This window comes from Marmota monax, unplaced genomic scaffold (genome assembly GCF_021218885.2).
Source record: "Marmota monax isolate L192 unplaced genomic scaffold, Marmota_monax_Labrador192_F-V1.1 WCK01_AAM20220418_F8-fsc00249, whole genome shotgun sequence".
Taxonomy (NCBI): domain Eukaryota; kingdom Metazoa; phylum Chordata; class Mammalia; order Rodentia; family Sciuridae; genus Marmota; species Marmota monax.
Window position 1 is genome coordinate 526,501 of NW_026694242.1, and position 14,383 is coordinate 540,883.

At 50.8% G+C, this 14,383-nt stretch overlaps 1 pseudogene; it reads right to left on the reverse strand.

Annotated features, from left to right (window-relative positions):
* Positions 1-2,235: 2,235 nt before the first annotated feature.
* LOC124108511 (olfactory receptor 6E1-like) lies at positions 2,236-7,787 on the reverse strand (annotated as a pseudogene).
* Positions 7,788-14,383: the final 6,596 nt, after the last annotated feature.

A 14,383-nucleotide genomic window follows, 5' to 3' on the forward strand; every position in this document is an offset into this window, starting at 1 on the left:
GAGGAGAGATGATGAGGAGGAGGAGGGATGAGGAGGAGGAGTAGAGGGAGGAGATGGAAGAGTAGGAGATGGAAAAGGAGGAAGAGAAGGAGGGGAAGGAGGAGGAAGAGAAGGAGGAGGAGAAAAGATGATGATGAACAGCAGGAGGAGAGGGAGAAGGATATGGAAGAAGAGGAGATGGAGGAGGAGGAGCAGAGAGATGAGGATGAGGAGAAGAAGGAGAAGGAGCCGGAGGAGCAGGAGGAGGAGATGGAGGAGGCAGAATGAGATGGAGGAGGAGGAGGAGAAGAAGAAGAGAGAGGAGAATTAGGAGGAGGAGATGGAGGTGGAGAAGGAGGAGTAGGAGGAGGATATGGAGGAGAAGGAGGAAAAGATGAAGGAAGAGAAGGAGGAGGAGAAAAAGGAGAAGATGGAGGAGGAAGAGGAGGAGGAGGAGGAGAAGGAGGAAGAGGAGGAGATGGAGGAGGAGTAGGAGAGAGATGAGCAGGAGGAATAGAAGAAGGAGTAGGATGAGGAGGAGGAGTTGGAGGAAGGAGGAAGAAGGAGGAAGAGGAGGAGGAGGAGATAGAAAAGAGATGATGATGTTGAGGAGGAGAGATGAGAAGGAGGAGGAGGAAGAGGAGATGGGGAAGAAGGAAGAAGAGGAGGAGATGGGGGAGGAGGAGGAGGAGAGAGATGAGCAGGAGGAGGAGATGGAGGAGGAAGAGGACGAGGAGGAGGAGGAGATGGAATAGAGATGATGATGTTGATGAGGAGAGATGAGCAAAATAGCAGTATTTTATTCTAAATTTAATGAGTTAATTTTAACTGACAAGTAAAATGTTTACGTATAATATAAATTACGAGATGATTAATCAAGATGTTATTATTATTATTATTATTATTATTATTATTGGCTGCAGAAGGAGCACAGAGCCTTACACTTGCCAGGAAAGCATTCTACCACTGAGATAAACTCTCAGACCCCAAAATAATAGCCCTTCCCCCCTCCCCCCCTCCTCCTCCTCCTTCTTCTCTCTCTCTCTGTCTTTCTCTCTCTCTCTCTCTCTCTCTCTCTCTACTGGGGAATTGAACTGAGAGGTGCTTAATCACTGAGCCACACCCTCAAATCTTTTTATTTTTTATTTACAGACAGAGTCTCGCTGAGTTGCTCAGGGCCTTGCTAAATTGATGAGGCTGGACTCTAACTCAACATCCTCAGCCTCCCAAATCACTGGGATTACAGGCATGTGACCACACCAACTCCCTGCACAATATATTTATTTCTAAGTGTGAAAGGTCCTAAAGAGGAGGCAGATTCAATACCATTTATTCAATAATTAACTTATAAAAAAATATTTGCCATCATGTGGAAAAGTTCTAGCAGTGTAGTGTGCAGAAGAAGCTAAGTTAGTTCCCAGGGAAATGTCACTGAAATTAGGAATGTGCACAACGATAAGTGACCTGCCATTTGCTCTCAATAGGTTGCTTCCTAAGCAAAACACTAACACATTCCACCTTTCATTCTCCTGGATACTCAAATAACTACAATTAGCCTCTTTTTCTGTATACAGATTTTCTTTTCTTTTTCTTTTTTTGTTTTTGGTACCACGATTAAACCCAGGGGTGCTTAACTGCTGAGCAACATACAAGCCATTTTATTTATTCATTCATTCATTCATTTTAAAATTTGAAACAGAATTCTATTACATTGCTTACAGCCTCAATGATTTGCTCAGGTTGGACTCACACTCGTGATCCTCCTTCCTCAGCCTCCAGTTTTGCTGGGATTATGGGTGTGCCCTATCACAACCTGTTACTACACATTTTTATTTCTTTTAACTGTTTTTAAGACTTCAGAAAATTGACAGAAACACCCCAAAACAGTTCCCCCTATGTTAACATCTTATATTAATATGGCATGTTTGTTACAATCCATGAAGCATTACTAAATTTGGTCCAGGGGTCACTCAGATTTCCTGAGTTCCACTGGTGTTGATTCTGCTTCAGGACCCACCCACCTCCACGAAGGTAGCATGTCCCCTTTGGCTCTTCTTCATCATGACAGTGCCTAGACTTCCTCATCTTTGATGACCTTGAGCGCTTTGAGGAGCACTGGTCAGTTAGGCTATAGGATCTCCCTCTACTGGAATTTATCTAAAGTTTTTCTCATTATCATCTTGGGGTTGCTGGTTTCTGGTAGAAGATGACAAGAGTTAAAGGGAAATTTGCATCACCTGGCAAGGGCACATGTCATCATGACCTGTCACTGTTGACCTTGATCAGCTGGACAAGAAAGGGTTTGTCAATTTGCTCCACTGTAAAGTTACCACATCCGATTTTTGGGGGGAGGGTACTGAAGATTGAACTCGGTGCCTTCGACCACTGAGCCCCATCCCCAGTAATATTTTGTATTTTATTTTGAGACAGGACCTCACTGAGTTGCTTAGCACCTCACTTTTGCTGAGGCTGGCTTCGAACTTGTGATCTGCCAGACTCATCCTCCCAAGCCAGTGGGATTACAGCAGATGCACCAGCAGGGGTTTTGTTTGTTTCTTTCTTTCTTTCTTTCTTTCCTTTCCTTCTTTATTTTTGATAATTTTATTTATTTATTTGTTTCTTTTTTGTGCTTAGTGATTTGAACCTGCATGCCAGGAGAGCTCTAAGTCTACATTCCCAGCCCCCCAGCAGATATTTGAACTAATATTTTGTTTCTTCACTCTACTAAAATGGTCTTCATGTTCATTGAAAAATAAAATAAAATGAAACCAAAAGAAATAGAGCTTCTTCTTCTCCTCCTCCTCCTCCTCCTCCTCTTCCTCCTTCTTTTTGAGACAATGTCTTGCTAAATTGCTTATGGCCTCACTAAGTTACTGAGGCTGGCCTCAAGTTTGCTATCCTCCGGCCTCAGCCTCCACAGCCACTGGGATCACAGGTGTGTGCCACTGTGCCGTGCTTAGCAGCAGAGCATTGGAAAGATTTCCCTCTGGATATCTGAGAAGCAAGCACCCTCCCCCTGAGCAGCACATCCCTGCTGGCTTTCTGCACCAAATCATTCCTGAAGCAGTAGATGAAGGGATTCAGCAGGGGTGACATTATGGTGTTGAAGAAAGCCACTCCTTTGTTGAGATTTTGGTGCCCAGTTTGCATGGGCTTCAGGTACATGATTATGCAGCTCCCGTAGCTGAGCGACACCACCAGCATGTGGGAGGAGCAGGTAGAGAGGACCTTGCTGCGGCCCCCAGATACGGGCAGGTGCAGAACAGTGCGAAGGATGCATCAGTGTGACAAAACTGTCACCAGCACAGTGCTGACCAGGGTGCACACGGCCACTAGGAAGCTGACCAGCTGCAGAATCCTGGTACCACACCAGCTCCAGCAAGGGGGTGCTGTCATAAAAGAAGTGGTTGAGGATGCGGGGAACACGGAAGTGCAGGAAGAGCATCCAGGAACACAGCGTCCCAAGGACCAAGATGATGGTAACCCAGCAGGCCAGCACCAGCCAGCTGCACACCCGGGGCGTCATGAGAGTGGGATAGTGCAGCAGGCAGCAGATGGCCAGGTAGCGGTCAGCAGACATCACAGCCAGCAGCAAGGACTCCACTGTGCCCAGGATGAAGAGGAGCCTCGTTTGCATAAAGCACCTGGCACGTGCAATGGTCCTGTGGCCGGAGAGGAGGTGGGCCAGCACTCTACCCCTGAGCCCTAGCCCCGGCCCCTCTTAACTTATTTTTGTGTGTTGAACTGTTCTAGAATTCTACACATAGGTCCTACACAATCTTATTTAATTTTGTAAATGAGAAAGGGGTAACAAGGGTCAGGTGCCAGGGGTTCAGTAGATGAGGATCTTGCACACATTCTGAGGCCCATTCTATGTGCCAACCACTTCCTGTGGACACCCAAGGGTTCAGTCTCCCAGGAACACCTGAGTCACCCCGCGCTGTGGCAGGACTGGGTTGCTTCCTCCTCACCCCAGGGTCTTCTTAGGGCTCTGCCCCAGGGCTCCAGACCCACAACCCAGCTCTCCCCAGCTCCCTGAGAACAAGGAAAATACATTGGAGCAACTTCCTGTTGGAGTAGACCTGGGAGAAGACACCCTGTCCCCTAGGAAGTCACATCCATGTATGCAGCAGGAGTCAACTCAGTGTACCCCAGATCCCCATACCACAGTCCAGCTAACTCACTGGGTGTGGTGGTGCATGCCATGATCTCAGTGGCTTGAGAGGCTGAGATGGGAGGATCACAAAGTCGAGGACAGCCTCCACATTTTAGCAATGCCCTCAGCAACTCAGTGAGACCCTGTCTCAAAAATAAAAAATAATAAGGGCTGGGGATGGGGCTCAGTGGTTAAGCACCCCTGGGTTCAATCACTAGTACAAAAAAAATAGACCCAGGGTCCCCAACTAAGCTGGGGACATCCTTGGAAACAGGTGAGTTTTATCTACGAATAAGCTTACAAGGGGTTCTTACCGATGCACCTGTTTTAGCTCAACCTCTTGTCATGCTGCATGCAATCAATCCATCCTCACTTGCTTTTTAATATTATTTTTAAGATTTTTAAAATTTAATAATATGCTTTTTAATATTATTTTAATATTTTTAATATTATTTGATTTTTTGGGGGGGTGCTGGTGATTGAACTCAGGGGCCTTCAACCGCTGAGCCCCATCCCCAGCCTTTTTTAAATTTTTTTATTTACAGACAGGGTCTTGCTAAGTCGCTCAGGGCCTTGCTAAATGGCTGAGGCTGGCCTCCAACTTGTGATCCTCCTGCCTCAGCCTCCTCAGCCTCCGGGCCCTGTGAGTTCTTGACCCAGGGCTGGGGTTGTGGCTCAGTGGTAGAGCGCTTGCCTAGCATGCATGAGGCACTGAATTCAATGCTCAGCAACCACATAAATGTAAAATAAAGATATTGTGTCCACCTAAAAATTTAAGAATAAATATTTTTTAAGAAAAAGATCCATCAACCATTCAATAGTATTTTTAAAAACTTTGTTTTAGGAGGAAATGACTTACTCCAGGGTAAGTAACTCCTTAAGATAACACCTTGATAAAGAGGCACTAATTCTTTTTCACTCTTTTCTGGACTGTTATTTCAAATGGAAATTGAGTAAACTTTGCCAAATACTCCTGATCTGCCAATTAAAATTCCTCACAATGATGAGTACTAATTTGTGCAACACTTGAGAGCTATAAAATATTTATTAAAGTATGATATCCTTTGCTTTTTAGAACTTTTTTCCTTTTTCAGAGACACTGATGACTTAGATGGACCAGGCTTGATTTTTCATAAATAATCTAAATATACATGACTAGAGATACGTATACATCTGGAACTAAATATTGTTTGTTGGAGTCTTATCTCAATGTTCCGTAAATATTTATAAAATGAAAGTTGATATAGATTTAATCGAAAAGTGCTATCTTTCATACATTGCATTGGGCATCAAGGGCCACACTGCCATTTGAAAAAATAAATTATTTTTTTAAATACTTACTTAATTTTTAGTTGTAGTTGGACATAATAATCTTTATTTTATTTATTCATTTTTATGGGGTGCTGAGGATCGAACCCAGGGCCCCTGCTCATGCTAGGCGAGCGCTCCATGGCTGAGCCACAATCCCAGCCCCCCAAAATTTATTTTTTTAATATTTATTTTTTTAGTTGTCGTTGGACACAATACCGGTCATTATGCCACTAGAGTCATAGATCAATATGGGCTGATAGGTTAAAATAGATGCAGACAAGGTTAAATCAATATAGTGTGATCAATTGTATTAGCTTGATCACGTAGACATAAGGCTCATAGATATCAGTAGTAAAATAATGACTAAATGAGATCCCTGCAAGCATTAAATTAGTTACTAGTACTGGGGTCACGGGAATGGAGTCACTGTGGCTATATGAACAAAACATGTGGCCATAGGGACCCCATCTTAGCTGTTCTAGATGACTCTGTCTTACTCTTACAGCTCCTGTGGAGACAGAGCTGCAAGATCCATGTCTGGAAACAGAAATGAAAGCTGTTTTCTCTTTAAAAAAAAAAAAAAAAAAAGCTATTTTTCTATACTTGGTACCCCACCGAATGTCCCCAACTCAGGATATGACGGTGATCCTGGTGAGCTACATCCTGGGTTTGAGGACATTTGTGGGTCCACATCAGGATACGGTTGTCTAACACTGGCTTGGGCCCAAGATGCCATGAAGCTAACTTGCTAAATTGCTGAGGCTGGCCTCCAAATCACAATCCTCCTCCCTCAGCCTCCCAAGTCGCTGGGATGACAGGTGTGCACCACCACGCCCGGCAGGATGCTTTATTCAAGACCTATTTTACCCAGGTTTTGCTCCATGCTCTGCTCTATCTCTTCTCACTTAAACAAACCCTACTCTGCTTACTCTTCCCCTTCTAGGTGGGTCCCTGGATTTCTTTTTCTTAATTTGCAAAACAAGAAATTGGCAAAGAGGGCCATCTAGTCTCATCTCCAAACTCTGGTTTCAATACTATCAAATTCCAGAGGACCTAGAGCCACCTCTGCCCTGCACAGAGGGCTGAGGGTCAGCAGCAGCTTATGCTAACCCCCCTCTGTAAGGTCAGAAGTCCAGATTCCAGAATTTAGTGTCTACCCAGTGAGTTTGCAAAAATTCACTCTTTCCAGGTGCAGCAAAGTTTTTTAAAATAAGCTGTCCCCTCCTCCTCCACTGCCTTCCCAAATGCTGCTCCTAGGGAGGTGCTAAGAAACCACTAGAAGCCAGGCCACAGGGGGTCATAGCTGGTTTCCTGTGTTACCAAAATCAAGGTCCTTGTTCCTGATGCCAATCCAATAACAAGGATATTATGATGATGATGATGATGATGATGATGATGATGATGATGTCTGTTTTGGTACCAGGGACTGAGTCCAGGGGTGCTTAACCCCTGAGCCCCCTCCCCAGCCCTTTTCATATTTTATTTAGAGACAGGGTCTCTATGAGTTGCTTAGGGTCTCACTAAGTTGCCGAGGCTGGCCTCCAACTTGTGATCCTCCTGCCTCAGCCTCCCAAGAGGCAAATGCTCTATACCAACTGAACTAATATCCCCAGCCCCCCAAAATTCTTTTTTTGGGGGGTGTTACCAGGAATTGAACTCAGGGGCACTCAACCACTCACCACATCCCCTACTTGTTCTCTTGGAAATTGTCTAGGCCCTTTTATCAGCGCTGGGGATGGGATGCTCAGGCCCCGCCCACAGGCCGAGGCCACGCCCATAGACTGAGCCCCGCCCCCACAGCCGAGGCCACTCCCCCACTGGCCCAGGTGGAGACCTCTGTGGAGGGCGGTTGGCGCCAGGCTCGCGGATGGTTCCGCCCACCCCTCACCCTATTGGATCTCGGACCCGCGCTGGCCACGCCCCCTCTGAGGCCCCGCCCCCGCCCTGCAGCGGCTCCCAACGGACAGGCTCCGGGAGACCCGGAGAGGCTGCGCCTTGCTACCCCGAGCTCTGGATGGCCGCTGGGTCCTGGTGGCAGGGCGGGAGCAGGTCCCCGCTGCTCCTGTTCCTGGTCCCTGCTGACCCAGCCTGGGGAGCTGCTCTGCTCCCCGGGGCACCGTTGGGGGCCGTCTGAGGATGCCTTGGCCACCAGCCTTCACCCAGTGCCATCGGGGGCTGTGGTGGGACAGGGTGAAGAGCAAGAAGAGTTAGGGAAGGCTCCAGGGTGAGCCAGGGAGGGACCCTGGCCTGGGGCTAACCCTGTGACCAGGGTGGGACTCGGCTGCCCCGACCCCATCTCTGCCAGAGCAGCTGCAGGGATCAGGGGTGCCTGCTGCCCCATGGTCACCTCCCTTCTGCAAGGCCACCAGGGGCTCTGTAGGGTGGGTCGTCCGTGTTGCTGCCCCTGAGGAGGGTAGGGTGGACAGAGTCACCTCCCCAGCCCTATTTTTGCATTATATTTAGAGCCAGGGTCTCGCTGAATTGCTCAGAACCTTACTAAGTTGCCGAGGCTGGCCTCCAACTTTTCGATCCTCCTGCCTCAGCCTCCCGAGCAGTTGGGAGCAGCTGGGATGCCAGGCGGACGCCACCTCCCACCGGGCTCTTGGTCAGTTTTGTCAAAGCAAGAACCTGGATTTGGCAAGGTGGACAGGAGTGTGTAAAGTGACACTTTCTGGAGCCACCCAGAGGAAGGGATGGAAAGTTGCAGGTTCCCAGGTCCCATCTGAGGTGTTGGATGGTGTGAAAACCCCACCCGGGAGCTTCCTCCTGGGTCCTAAGGAAGGGAACCAGGGATAGCACACTGGCTGGCTAGGCCACCATCTGTGTCCCCTGCCCCTCTCCAGTCCAAGCTCAATGGCCCAGGAAGGGCTCTGAGCTTTGTTCTCAAGAGCAGGGGATCCGCTGGAGGACCCAGCAGGAAAGAGGGGGATCCCCTTGAATTCCAGGGCTGGCTAGCTCAGCCACGTAGCAAGGCCCTGAGCAACTCATCCCATTTCAAGCCGGGAGCAACGGCGCACGCCTGTTATCCCAAGCAGCTCAGGAGGCTGAGGCAGGAGGATCGCAAGGTGGAGGCCGGCCTCAGCATAAAGCGAGGCCCTGAGCAACTCAGCGAGACCCTGTCTCTAAATAAAATACAGAACAGGGCTGGGGACAGGGCTCAGGGGTGAAGCACCCCTCCTGGGGTGCCGGTGGCTGGGAAAACGGAGCATTCTTGTTTCAGTGTCACAATGTGAGTGAAGTGCTACCAACCTTTGGACACCAGTCGTTCCAAGCGGAAAGAGACAAGAGAATGAGTGTCCCCCCGACGACGTATGGACAAGGCCAGACACAGTCACAGATTTGTGGACTGGCTGTGGCGGCGGCACCCTACAGGTTTTCATGCCTGAGCCAGTCTCCACGACCCATGGAAGCTTCCAGAATCCTCTCACTGCTCCAGTGGCCAAGGTCCTAGAGACCAATGAGTGAGATCACCCCGTGGTTTCTGCTGAGCTGGGACAAGGCCGCTTCCCACCTTGATGTCACCCAGAGCCACTGTGAGGGAATTTCAAACAGCAGGTATATAAACAAGGCAGTGGTGACAGCTGGGTTTTTCTGTCCCCAAGGTCCAGGGACGGTGACCCTGGAGACTCGTGGAGAGTTAGCTCGTTTGGTGGCTGGGTGGTCGTGGTCTGGCTTGGTTCTTTGATTTGGGGTTGTTTTGTTGAGGTTTTGGGCGGTTTGTATTTGGGGTTCTGGGGTCCTGCACTGTCCCCGTGGGTTGATGTCCCTGCTCAGGATGTGTAGTCGGAGTAGTATACAGTCATGACCAAGGACAGGGTCTCTCGGCCACCTCCTCCTTGGATGATGCCCTCCCCAGCCACTGGGACGTTCTGAGGGACATCGGCTAGGGCACCTTTGCCAACCGTGGAACTGGCCCAACAGTATCCTCATGGGGACACAGGTGGCCGTGAAAGTTCTGCCCAAGATAGAGCAGGACTGACCCTTCATTTGCTCACAAGTGGACATCAGGAAGGCCCTCGAGCACCCCAACGTGGCCCAGATGTTTGAGGTCATCAAGACCTTGGGGGCTGTCCACATTGTGATGGAGGACGCAGGTGGGGGACCGCTGAGCCACCACGTCCCCGAGGCTGTGGGCAATGAAGGACGCAGAGGCCCAGAGAGTGTTCAGGCAGATGGTGAGTGCCGTGGGTCACTGCCACACGAAGGGCATCGGGCACAGAGACCTGAAGGTGGGGAATGTCCTCCTTGATGCCGGGGGACACTGTCAAGCTCGGTGACTTGAACCTGAGGCCACAGGTTCAAGGCTGGACAGAAGTTCCACAAGATTTGGGGCACCCCGTCCTATGGGGTTCCCCGAGCAGCTGAGAAAGCAGGTCCTGCATGCAAGGTACGATGTCCCCTCCCACCGGTCCCCAGAGGTACAGGAGCCTCATCCTGCAGATGCTGACCATGGACCCCACGCAGAGACCCACGATCCACCAGGTCATGGGGCACCAGTGGCTGAGCCCGGGGGAGGACCAGGAGCCACCATGTCCATGCACAGAACCTCCCCTGGACCCCTGGATCATGAAGGTCATGTTGGAGCTGAGTGACACCTGGATGTCCCTCAAAGCCAGAAAGTTCGACGCAGCGATGGCCACGTACCTCATGCTTCAGTACCAGAAAACTCGGGGGCCAGCTGCCTAGTCCCATTAAAGCCGCTGAGGCCGGAGGTTGGGCCTCCACCCTGCCCCTCGGTCCCTTCCAGTGTCCCCATGCACCCCCAGAGGTCTGTCAGCGTGTCAGCCCTTGGCTCCACCATCATCCTGCCCGATGGGCAGCCCCTGCTCATGGGGGACAAGCCACTCAGAAAGAAGGGCCACAGAGCCAGCGAGCCGGTCCTTCCCGAGTCTAGCCTGCAGTCGGGCACCCCCATGTCCAGCCTGGCTGCCCGGCTCCCCGGCTCCTGGTCGAGCAGTGACATGTGGGAGGTGACCAGCAGCAAGCCCTCCCAGGGGTTCCCAGAAGAGAGCTTGGTCTCGGTCCAGCCACCCTGCGGTGACACGCTGGGCCCTGCCCGCCACAGCGGCAAGGGCTGTGGGGGACTGTCCAGGAGGATCGCTGCCGGCATGGCCCGCGTGTGCTGCTGAGTGGCGGTCCCCAAGGCGGGCCACAGGCTCCAAAACCAAGTGGCACCAACTTACAGAGACCAGGCTGGTAGAAGGTTCCAGAACAAAGTGGCTCTGATGGACTCCGACAGCTGAGACCCCGCGAGGCCAGGTAGGTGCGGCGCAGCGGACATCTCATGTCCCAGAATCCTTCCTGGATGTCGCTTTCCCATGGCTGTTCACCCCTGGGGACACGGAGGGCCCGGGAGGTCTAGGGACAGTGGGTTTGATGAACTCTGCTGCTCATTGTCATCCCTGTCTCCTCAGGTGACACAGGATCTCACGGACCTGGAGGGAGGTGCAGCAGCCTCCTGCCCCCACCTGGAGGAGACACCAGGGACCTTCCCCTGGGTCCCCTGTCCCCGCCCTGCTCTGCCCCCGCGCTGCAGGGTCCCTCACCCATTTCTGTTTCCCAAATCTCTTATAAATGGATGCTTCCAAGAGGGTCAGCGCTCCCTTCTGTTCCTGGGTCACCGCAGAGTCACACTTTGGTTGGAGCAGCACGTGGTGACGTCACACTGGGGGTGTGGGGAGGGAGGAGGGACTTTACCAGGGCCCCCCAGCAGCCACGAGGACTCTTCTGTGTGTGGCTGAGGGGACAGCGGGCTGAGCAGCCCCATGCCAGACACTTTGGTGTGACCTCCTGCTGCCAATGGGCCTGGTGATCACTTTCTAGGGTCCCCTTGACAGGAGAACTGCCTCCCCAGCCCTATTTTGTATTTTATTTAGAGACAGGGTCTCCCTGAGTTGCTCAGGGCCTCAGGAAATTGCTGAGGCTGGCCTCCACCTTGCGATCCTCCTGCTTCAGCCTCCTGAGCCGCTGGGATGACAGGCATGCGCCACTGCGCTCGGCTTCATTTTCTTTTTAAATTCACTTTTTTTAAAAAAAAATTTGTTATTTTTAGCTCTCCATGATGACAGAGTACATCCTGCCATATCACACTTACACGGGGGTGTGACTTCCCACTCCTGTGGCTGGACCTGCTGTGGGGTGTCCCTGGTCGTGGGTTCCTATGTGAACATGGGAAAGTGACGTCCATTCATTCCCCTGTCTCTCCTGGTCCCCGCCCCTCCCTTCCCTTCACTCCCCTGCATCTCATCCAGTGAACTGCTATTCTCTCCTCTCCCTATTGTGAGTCAGCGTCCCCATATCGTAGAGAACATTCTGCCTTTGGTTTTCGGGGACTGGCTTATTTCACTCAGCATGATCGTCTCCAGCTCCATCCATTTACCAGCAAATGCCATCATTTCATTCTTTAAGACTGCATAATATTCCACTGTGTATATGGACCACATTTTCTTTATCTATCCACCTGTTGAAGGGCTCCTAGGTTGGTTCCCTAGCTTGGCTATCATGAGTTGAGCTGCCATAAACACAGATGTGACTGCGTCCCTGTCGTGTGCGGATTTTAAGTCCTTTGGGTATAAACCAAGGAGTGGAACACCTGGGTCCCATGGTGGCTCCATTCCAAGTCTTCTGAGGAATCTCCAACCTGCTTCCAATTTTGCGTTTCAATCACAAGTTAAACCCTGGAACTTCCACTTTAGAAGTCATGAACCCACAGTAACCAGCTGATCCATAACTTAGAGAAAAGTTTGGAGTCCCACAAGTCCCCGGATGGCTGTGATCCACCAGAGAATGAAGCAGAATTACGATTGTTTTTGGGGGATTTTTTTTTTTTTTTGGTACCAGGGATTGAACCTAAGGGCGCTTAACCACTGAGCCCCGTCCCCAGCCCTGTTGGTATTTTATTTAGAGACAGGGTCTTGCTGAGTTGCTCAGGGCCTCAGTTTTGCTGAGGCTGGCCTCCACCTTGCGATCCTCCTGCCTCAGCCTCTCGAGCCGCTGGGATGACAGGCGTGGGTCACCGCGCCTGACAACTCTACTGTTTCTGAAGGTATCCTCCTTCCAATTCAGGTATTGCCAATCTGGAAGTATTAGGAGTATTATGTTCTGTGTCAAAATGTCCACCGATGTCCCATATGCAAAAAAACTTGATAACTAGTCTATAGCACTATTGGGAGGCTACAGAATCTTAAGGAAGTAGGAACGGGTGGGGAGTTTTTGGGTCACTGTGGGTGCGCCCTTGAGGGGGATACTGAGCCCTGGCCTCTTCCTGTCTGTTTTCTGGCTGCCATAAAGTGAGCACCTTGCTCCACCATGAGCTCCCCACAGGCTCCAAATCAAACAGGGCCTCAGGATGCGGTGGCACACATCTCTAATCCCAGCGTCTTGGGAGGCTGAGGCAGGAGGATCACAAGTTGGAGGCCAGCCTCAGCCAACTCCCCTGACCAACTCCAATGGGACAAGGGACTCTAACAACACCTTTTCCTGTCCTAAGCCCTTCCCTTCCTGCCTAAGCCCCATTAAAAAAATCCCAGTCCAGTGGAGCTCCCATGCTTAGCAATTTAAGAGGCCCTAAGCAACTCAGCGAGACCCTGTCTCTAAATAAAATATATGAAGGGCTGGGGACAGGGCTCAGGGGTTCAGTACCCCTGGGTTCAATCCCTGGTACCAAAAAAAAAGGTCATAACTGAACTCTCCTGACTAGGAAGAATTCCCCTTTCCATAGAACTCCCATTCCCAGGTCCTTCTAGCAAGAAATAGAATATTGGCTGGCCTGTGTTAAACTCCACGGCCCCAGGAACATGTACAAATTGCTCCATTTTCTTGGCCTGGCAGAGCAGGGGATCATCTGACATCTGACATCAGTGGATCATGTCCACACCCACCTCCTGGAAGAGGGGTGGCCTTCTATGGCCTAAGACCAAGCACAGGTTGATGGGTATACACCCTGTGAAGGTGTACACTGGGCTTTTTTTTTTTTTTTTTTTTTTGGTACCAGGGATTGAACTAGGGGCCCTCTCTACCCCTGAGCCCCGTCCCCAGGAGTATTCTGTATTTAGAGACAGGGACTCCCTGAGTCGCTTAGCTCCTTGCTTTTGCTGAGGCTGGCCTTGAATTTGAGATCCTCCTGCCTCAGCCTCCAGAGCTTGCTGGGATGACAGGCATGTGCCACTGTATCCAGCCCTACACTCACTTTTCACAGATGAGGAAACTGAACAACAACAACAAAAAAGGTAAATTAGTGGCACTCTATTATAGAACTTAGAAACTATGCCCTGGCCAGGCACGGAGGGACATGACTATCTATAATCCCAGTGACATGAGAGGCTGAGGCAGGAGGATTGCCAGTTGGAGGCCAGCCTCAGCAACTTAGTGAGGCCCTGAGCAACTCAGTGAGACGCTGTCTCTAAATAGAAAATAACGGGACTGGGGATGGGGGTTGGTGGTTGAACACCCCTGGGCTCAATCCCCGGTAAAAAAATAAAATAAAATAAAAAATTACATATTATGATATATTAAAATATATAACAATTATATCTATATATTTTTTTCCTTAACGCCCATCTGCCTGCTGCAGGGCACCGTAGGCTGCGCGGGGCGCTGTGGGGACGCTGGGCCTGTCACCTGGTCACCTACCATAAACAGTAACTTGCACACACGCGGAACCCACGTGCAAGCCCCAGGCAAAACCAACATTTCCACAGCTGAGCTCCCTCCAGACCCATTTAGGCCTTGAATTTTCCCTGCTTCCTTGCTCTTTTTTTTCCTTATCCCCAGGCCTGGTCCTGGAGGTGACAGGAGAGAGGCAGGTGGCCCGCGGCTCTCCTCCCCAGGCACCGGGGAGCCTCCAGAGCGTGCCCTGCGGCATTTGACTGAAGGGAACCTCCTGACGCCCCGCCCCAGGCGTGGCCCCGCCCCTCATTTCACGCAGGGCGTGGCCAG